We start from the raw sequence: 9,147 nt of genomic DNA on the forward strand, positions 1-9,147 counted from the left end.
TGACACCTATCCTGCGCAGGCTGCACTGGCTACCTGTGGCCTTCCGGGTGCGCTTCAAGGTGTTGGTGAACGTCTTCAAAGCGCTCCATGGCATAGGGCCGGGCTATCTACGGGACCGCCTGCTGCTACCGAATACCTCTCACCGACCCGTGCGCTCTCACAGAGAGGGACTCCTCAGGGTGCCGTCGGCGCGACAGTGTCGTCTGGCGACGCCCAGGGAAAAGGCCTTCTCTGTGGGGGCTCCCGCCCTCTGGAACGAACTTCCCCCAGGACTCCGTCAACTTCCGGACCTCCGAACCTTTCGTCGCGAGCTTAAAACTCACCTATTCATCTGCGCTGGACTGGGTTAGTTTTTAAACTTATGGGTTTTTAATGGGTTTTTATTCTAAATTTTAACCGTGGCCAATTTAATAAGTTTTTTAATTATATTTTAATCGTATTTATATTGCATTATTTTGTATTTTTTATCAGGCTGTGAACCGCCCTGAGTCCTTCGGGAGAAGGGCGGTATAAAAATTTAAATAATAAATAAATAAATAAATAAATAAATAAATAAATAAATAAATAAATAAATAAATAAATAAATAAAATCTATTTTGCAAAATAGGGTGGGTATATCCCATCAGATCTCAACAAGGAGTTTGAGCCAGGAAGCCACACCTGAAATTTCAAAAGCATCACATTTTATAGTTCCCTATCACGACACCCCCCATGCCCCTCCTACATTGGATCCAGTGACCGATCACAGCTAATCCGGAGTGCCTTCAGAAACAACATCATCTAATTTCTCTAATTTCATGTTCTTCAACACCTCCCTATTGCTACCAATACCTCCCTTTTTCTACCCATAAAATATTTTGCAAGCATGGCTCTTCCTTATCTCTACTGCCTTGGCATTAAGGAATGTCCCCATAGCTGGGCCTCTTTCTAACTGGCCTCAAACAAAGAAGATTTATTCTAACACAAAATTGTTACATTTTCAGCATGTCTCTTCTCCACTATTTTAAAGCAGAATAATGTCTAACAAGTTTAACAGAATAGCAGAGCTGGAAGGGATCTTGCAGGTCATTCAGTCCAACCCCCCTACTTAAGCAAAATTGAATCTCCACTTATATCATTTCTAACCTATATACCTACATACTATTTTATTTTTGAATTTTCTCATATCCTACAATCCATCCGTTCTATTTTTTACACTTTTCATAAAATAAAACATTACTTCTGGAATTCTCTTAAGCTTTCTCTAATTTCTTCGACATTTTCAAATTTTATCATAGCAGTACATTCATTTACATTATTCAACATCATCATCATATGTTTTTCTTTACTTTGTGTGACAGTTATCATACCTTCAATAGTACTTTGTACCACATTCTTCATAAGGGGAATCTAACCCCCTTCTTTTTCTTCTTTCTCTCATAGCACATTTTTACTACCAAATTCATTGTTAGGGCCCAAGTACCCTTATTAATAGCTTGACATGCATCAAAACACACTCGTACACTGGTCTCACTCCTTGTTTCTTTATGGGCTAAATAGCCTTGTCTTATCTGGCCTAGGGAAAACATTTGGGATGCCTTTCTCCCTCTTTTATAGGCATATACCCATATTCTTGCAGTAATTGGTCCTATTGCTTTTAGTTTGTAACATTCTACCCCTTAGCTAGTGTTACACCATTTATATTGAGTTTCATTATACACAAAGTCAGTCAAATCTGTTTGTAAACAGTCAGGAATCATAGTGTGATAATTAGTGTGTTCTCAATCTTCCCCTCCCTCTTTGTAATTCCTATACATTGTGTACACTTTTGTAATGGTTGGGCTGCATTTAAGAGTATAATAAAAATGGTCCCCAATAAGGGACACTATATATTCACCCAATACATCTTCAATTATCTTAATGTTGCATTCTATCTGCACCCAGTACACAGAACACAATCAATACAATGAAAACAACAGCAGCACCCACAAGCACAATTACAAAACCAACACATCTGGGAGGAGAATAGTTTCTGGTTCTTCTCTCTGGCTTTTTGGTCACAATATGTGTTAGATTCGGGCAATAACGAGACAGGAGACCAGATGAGTAACAACAGCTCTTTAGTTTATAGTGAACCCAGCAAAAGCAAACGGTTAAAAAACCCCTCCTTATATACAGTTCAGCTGGAGGCTTCAGCCAATTAGCAACGTGCTATTTCCCGCTCTATTTTCCCTCCAAAACCCTTAAAGATACATTACACTCCTCCCCTCCCAGAAAACTTTTTACTCCTATTTACATAAAATGAATAATTATTTTTCTACGTAGTCACGTAAGTACGCAGGGCGTCTCCTAACTCTTTCGGACCTGCGCAGTTCATTATCTGGGAGTGAGTCGAGCTGGCCGGAGGGACTGTTCGTTCCTCTCAGCTCCTCCTCCAGGCCATCCGGCCTTGGATTACTTGCAGAGTCGTTCCTGCTTTCCTTCGGAGGGACCGGTTGGTGTCGCTGGAACTCAGATAAGTCCTGCGGCTTTCTCGGGTTTGAGTTAGCTGTGGATTCAATCATTGGATAGTCAGGGCCTGTTTCGTCTGTTTCTAGACTGGTGGCTATTCTTTTTCTTAACTGGTCTATGTGGCGTTTCCAAACCCGGCCATCCTCTATTTCTACGAGATATGATTTGGGCCCTGTTGTTTCTTGGATTGTTCCTTTGCCAGTTTGGGCCTTCACCATAATTGTGTGCCCATACGGAACTCCCTACTGTCAATTCTCTTGTTTTGCCCGGTGTTGTTTTGTACCCGTCTGGTGTGTAGTTCGGGTTTAACCAGTCTAACGGGCATCTAAGCTTTCTCCCCATCAGTAGCTCTGCTGGGCTGCGGCCAGTCGCTACACAAGGGGTTCTGTGTTGTACCGCTAAGAAGGTGTCAATTTTTAATTGCCAATCCCCGGGTCTGATTCTGGACAATGCCTCTTTTGCACTCCGGACGAAACGCTCTGCAAGGCTGTTCGTCGCAGGGTGGAAAGGCGCCGAGAGGACATGCCGGATGCCCTCTTCTGCCAAGTACCCCTCAAAAAGGGTCGCCGTGAACTGTGGCCCGTTGTCTGAAACGAGTGTGTCTGGTAACCCGTGTGTTACAAAAAGGTGCCGCAGGACTGAAATTACAGCCTCTGCTGTCATGGATTTCATTAGAATGATTTCCAGCCATTTGGAAAATGCGTCTACCACCACTAAGAATGTTTGGCCGTGGAAAGGGCCGGCAAAGTCGATATGGATTCGGGACCATGGGCCCTGGGGTTTCTCCCACTCTCGGATTGGGGCCGTTGGTGGTAGTGGTCTGGATTCCTGGCATGCTTGGCATTTCCCAACCCTATCGCTAATCTCCATGTCCATCAAGGGCCACCACACATAGCTCCTGGCTAAACCCTTCATTCTCACGATTCCAGGATGGCCTTCGTGCAGAAGTTCCAGAACTTTTTTCCGCAATTTCTCTGGGACCACCACTCTATCCCCCCAGAGCAAACACCCCCCTTGCACCGACAATTCCCCGCGCTTTTTTACATATTCCCTAAAACGCTCACCCGGCGCAGCGGGCCATCCTCTTTGCACTCCGGACGAAACGCTCTGCAAGGCTGTTCGTCGCAGGGTGGAAAGGCGCCGAGAGGACATGCCGGATGCCCTCTTCTGCCAAGTACCCCTCAAAAAGGGTCGCCGTGAACTGTGGCCCGTTGTCTGAAACGAGTGTGTCTGGTAACCCGTGTGTTACAAAAAGGTGCCGCAGGACTGAAATTACAGCCTCTGCTGTCATGGATTTCATTAGAATGATTTCCAGCCATTTGGAAAATGCGTCTACCACCACTAAGAATGTTTGGCCGTGGAAAGGGCCGGCAAAGTCGATATGGATTCGGGACCATGGGCCCTGGGGTTTCTCCCACTCTCGGATTGGGGCCGTTGGTGGTAGTGGTCTGGATTCCTGGCATGCTTGGCATTTCCCAACCCTATCGCTAATCTCCATGTCCATCAAGGGCCACCACACATAGCTCCTGGCTAAACCCTTCATTCTCACGATTCCAGGATGGCCTTCGTGCAGAAGTTCCAGAACTTTTTTCCGCAATTTCTCTGGGACCACCACTCTATCCCCCCAGAGCAAACACCCCCCTTGCACCGACAATTCCCCGCGCTTTTTTACATATTCCCTAAAACGCTCACCCAGCGCAGCGGGCCATCCTCTTTGCACCCAACCCATTACAGTCCTTAGTGTAATGTCCTTGTAAGAAGCCCGAGCCACCTCCTTGGAAGTGACTGGACCAGAGTCCAAAGAGTCAATTAACAAGACGGGTGTGCCCGGAGTGGGGTCTTCGATAGTCGCTGGTAAAGGGCATCTGCTCAAGGCGTCTGCATGCCCTAACTCCTTTCCTGGCCGATGTAGCAGTTTGTAAGAATATGCAGCCAGAAAGATAGTCCATCGGGTCAATCTGGGCGAAAGTGCCACGGGCATTGGGCGGTTGCCCGCCAGCAACCCTAGTAAGGGTCTATGGTCTGTGACGATTTCGAAGTTGCGACCGAAAACATATTCATGGAACTTCTTTACCCCGGAGACTATGGCCAAGGCTTCCCTATCCAACTGGCTATAGTTCCTTTCAGCTGAGGACATTGTTCGGGAGTAAAACGCTATAGGGGCTTCTGTGCCATTTGGCAGCCTGTGGCTGAGCACAGCCCCCACCCCGTAGGGGGATGCATCACAAACTAGCACCAATGGTAGTGTGCTATTGTATTGTATCAATAGGCTATCGCTAGACAGGAGGTTTTTTATTGCTTCGAATGCTCTAGCTTCCGCCTTTCCCCAAGACCATGCAGCATTTTTTCCTAGTAATTTGTGTAGCGGCTCGGCTATGGTAGCCTTATTTTTTAAAAAAACCGCGTAAAAATTTACCAGACCCCAAAACGCCTGCAACTCTGTTTTGTTTTGGGGTGCTGGGGCCTTCTGATTGCCCTAACCTTGCTCTCAGTGGGTGGATCCTCCTGTCTATCCGGTAGCCCAGGAATTCTACGGATCCTACCCCGATCTGGCACTTGTTTAATTTGACTTTTAAACCGCGGACCGGAAAATACTCAAACCTTTTCTCAGTCGCACCCCTACTTCTTCCATATTATCGGCGCATACCAGTACGTCATCAAAGTACGGTACCACCCCGGGGAGCCCCTGCAGAAGCCGCTCCATTAAATTTTGAAATAATCCTGGTGCCACACTGACCCCAAACTGTAACCTGGTGCATTTGAAAGCACCCCTGTGCGTTACGATTGTTTGTGCCTCGGCCGTGCTGCTATCTACGGGCAACTGTTGATAGGCTTGGGCCAAATCTAGTTTGGCAAAAACCTGCCCTTGCCCTAGCGAGTGCAGCAAGTGTTGCACCACTGGGACGGGGTAAGCGCTTTTTTGCAAAGCTTTGTTTAGCGTCGCCTTGTAATCGGCGCAAATCCTGACTGACCCGTCTGGTTTCACTGGGGTGACTATCGGCGTCTCCCACTTCACATGGTCGACTGGCACTAGTATCCCCTGGCTTACTAGTTTGTCCAGTTCCCGGTCAATCTTGGGCTTCAGGGCGAAGGGAACCCTCCTAGCCTTTAAACGGATAGGGGCAACTTGAGGGTCTAGGTTGAAGGAGATAGGGGTCCCCTTGTACTTGCCCAGGCAGTCTTTGAAAACGTCCTCGAACTCCTTCATGAGTTCGTCCTTGAGGTCGACTTCATTTTGGAAGACTCCGGTCACTCCCATGCCCAATGCCCGGAACCAGTCTAGTCCCAACAAACTTGGCAGAGTCCCATCGACGATGGTGATGGGCAGAGTTTTTTCGAACTGTCCATACTTGACGTGGACGGTCGTCGCCCCTCAGACAGGGATCCTGTTCCCTTGATAGTCCTGCACTCGTAGCTTCTGTGGCCGCAGTTTGCGTTTCGCGATAGCTGGCAAGTTTTTTTCTAAGTTGCTCCAGGACATGATCGTAATTGAAGATCCAGTGTCCACTTCCATTTGGCACGGCACTCCTTCGATGAGTGTTTTAATAAAGATTTTTTTTTCTAGGCGTGTTGATGCCTGGCCCACTCTCACGGCGGTCTGATTCAACTTCGCGCCTTTTTTCCCTTGACCAATCCCGGGCCGTTTCGCGGTTCCCGCGCTTTGATTGGTCGGTTTGAATTTTTGGCGGGAAGGTTAGCGCCCGGCAGGCTTTCGCGATGTGCCCTTTTTTTTCACATCGCCGACACGTGGCATCCTTAAATTTGCAATGTTGCCGTTGGTGTTGGCCCCCGCAACTCGCGCATTCGCCCCGGTCTTCCCTCTCCGGCCTCCCGGTGTGGAAGACTTCTTCCTCTTCCTCCTCTTCCGACTCGGCCTGGACTTCCTCGTTGTGGACCGGGGTTGTTTTCGCTGCCGCCCCTGGCGCGACCGGCTTTTGTAGTGTTTCTGCCGCTTGGGTAGACATCTCGTGAGCCCTTGCCTCGTCCAGGGCGATTTCGAGCGTTAGGTTGCTTCTGGACAGCAGCCGCCGTCGCAAACGGATGTCCCTGACCCCGCAAATTAGCTGGTTGAGCAACGCGTCTTCCAAGTCTCGGTACTCACAATGGTTCGCGGCTTTCCTCAGTGCTGCCATGTACACACTGATGGACTCGCCCTCTTGCTGCATGCGCTGCCTTAATTCGAACCGTTGAACGAACTTGGAAGGCGTTGGTGCATAGTGGGCTTTCAAAACAGTCTGCAGAGTTTGCCACGGTACCACCTGTACCGGCGTTGGCTCAGAAAGCGATTCCGCGGTGTCGAAAACCTCGGGACCGCAGTGACTCAGGAAGTACGCCCGTTTCCTGTTGTCCGAGACTCCTTGGAGCTCGTTGGCTTCGAGGAAACACTCGAAGCGAGCCATGTATGACCCCCATTTTTCTTTGGCTGGGTCGAATGGCGCTGGCGGTGTATAGCTGGACATCGTTGCTAACCGCCCCTATTTTGCTGGGTTCGTTCCTGGTGCTCTTTTGCCTCGAGATCCCACCTTCGTCGCCAGTGTTAGATTCGGGCAATAACGAGACAGGAGACCAGATGAGTAACAACAGCTCTTTAGTTTATAGTGAACCCAGCAAAAGCAAACGGTAAAAAACCCCTCCTTATATACAGTTCAGCTGGAGGCTTCAGCCAATTAGCAACGTGCTATTTCCCGCTCTATTTTCCCTCCAAAACCCTTAAAGATACATTACAATATGGGAATCCACTCTTCTCTTGTCCACCAAGATACGCAAGCACCCAGGAGTAGTAGAGCTATATTCAATCCTACTCCTATCCAATGCTCAATATCATTCATCACTATTTTAACACTGGAAATGTTTCTCCAATGAACATAAGATCCTTCCACAATTTTACCATATCCCTACTACATAGATCAGCATGAAAATTTCTTAAAAGAGGAGGTGGTTTAAAATGGTCTTTTTCCCAACCTCTATTTTCTCTCAATACGATTTCCTCCTCACCATTTATTCTGACAGTTTTGTAAACTTTATTTTTAACTTTTAACACCACAAATATGGTTTTCCACTCCTGTCCCCATAGCTGGGCCTCTTTCTAACTGGCCTCAAACAAAGAAGATTTATTATAACAAAACATTAAGATAATGTTTTCATTTTCAGCATGTCTCTTCTCCGCTATCTTAAAGCAGAATAATGTTTAACAAATTTAACAAAATAGCAGAGCTGGAAGGGACGTTGCATCCAGTCCAACCCCCCTACTTAAGCAAAATTGAATCTCCACTTATATCATTTCTAACCTATATACCTACATACTATTTTATTTTTGAATTTTCTCATATCCTACAGTGCTATATTTTCTCAGTGGAAACAAAAGTAGTGTTGCTTCAAAAATATAAAAAAATAAGGATCAAAGACCCTCTAGTAACAATGCTATCATTTTATTTATTTATTTATTTATTTAGTCACAACAGTATATATAAGCATAATTTATTTATTTATTTATTTAATCAAATTTATATACCGCCCTATCTCCCGAAGGACTCAGGGCGGTGTACAGGCATTTAAAAACACATAAATACAATATAAAAAACAATTAAAAAACTTATTCTAAAAAGCCCGTTAATTTAGAATTAAAAATATAGAATAAAACCCCATTTAAAACCTGATAATTTAAAATCTAGCTCAGTCCTGCACAGTTAAATAAATATGTTTTAAGCCCGCGGCGGAAGGTCCGGAGGTCCGAAAGCTGACGAAGTCCGGGGGGTAGTTCATTCCAGAGGGTGGGGGCCCCCACAGAGAAGGCCCTTCCCCTGGGTGTCACCAGACGACATTGCCGCGCTGATGGCACCCTGAGGAGACCCTCTCTGTGAGAGCGCACGGGTCGGTGAGAGATATTCGGTAGCAGTAGGCGGTCCCGTAAGTAACCCGGCCCAATGCCATGGAGCGCTTTAAAGGTGGTCACCAGAACCTTGAAGCGCACCCGGAAAGCCACAGGTAGCCAGTGCAGCCTGCGCAGGATGGGTGTTATACGGGAGCCACGGGGGGCTCCATCTATCAACCGCGCAGCCGCATTCTGGACTAACTGCAGCCTCCGGATGCCCTTCAAGGGGAGCCCCATGTAGAGAGCATTGCAGTAATCCAGGCGAGACGTCACGAGTGCGTGAGTGACCGTGCATAGGGCATCCCGGTCCAGAAAGGGGCGCAACTGGCGTACCAGGCGAACCTGGTAGAACGCTCTCCTGGAGACGGCCGTCAGATGATCTTCTAGAGACAGCCGTTCATCCAGGAGGACGCCTAAGTTGCGGACCCTTTCCATCGGGGCCAATGACTCGCCACCGATGGTCAGCCGCGGATTTAGCTGACTGTACCGGGATGCCGGCATCCACAGCCACTCTGTCTTGGAGGGATTGAGCTTGAGCCTATTTCTCCCCATCCAGACCCGTACGGCCTCCAGGCACCGGGACAGCACTTCGATAGCTTCGTTGGGGTGGTCCGGTGTAGAAAAGTACAGCTGGGTGTCATCCTCTTTCAAGGCGGCCGGGAAGACACCCTCCACCAAAGAAGCGGTCGTAATCGCCTGGAGCCAGCCTCGTGTCACCTCTCGAGTGGCCAGCACCAGCCAAGAGGGGCATGGGTCCAGTAAACACGTGGTGGCATTCAACCTAC

At 47.7% G+C, this 9,147-nt stretch overlaps 1 pseudogene; it reads right to left on the minus strand.

The window, feature by feature from the left end:
• Positions 1-2,606: 2,606 nt before the first annotated feature.
• On the minus strand, positions 2,607-5,843 carry LOC131202539 (uncharacterized protein K02A2.6-like; annotated as a pseudogene).
• Between the last annotated feature and the right edge of the window lie 3,304 nt (positions 5,844-9,147).

The sequence above is a fragment of the Ahaetulla prasina genome, chromosome 7 (assembly GCF_028640845.1).
Source record: "Ahaetulla prasina isolate Xishuangbanna chromosome 7, ASM2864084v1, whole genome shotgun sequence".
Lineage (NCBI taxonomy): Eukaryota > Metazoa > Chordata > Lepidosauria > Squamata > Colubridae > Ahaetulla > Ahaetulla prasina.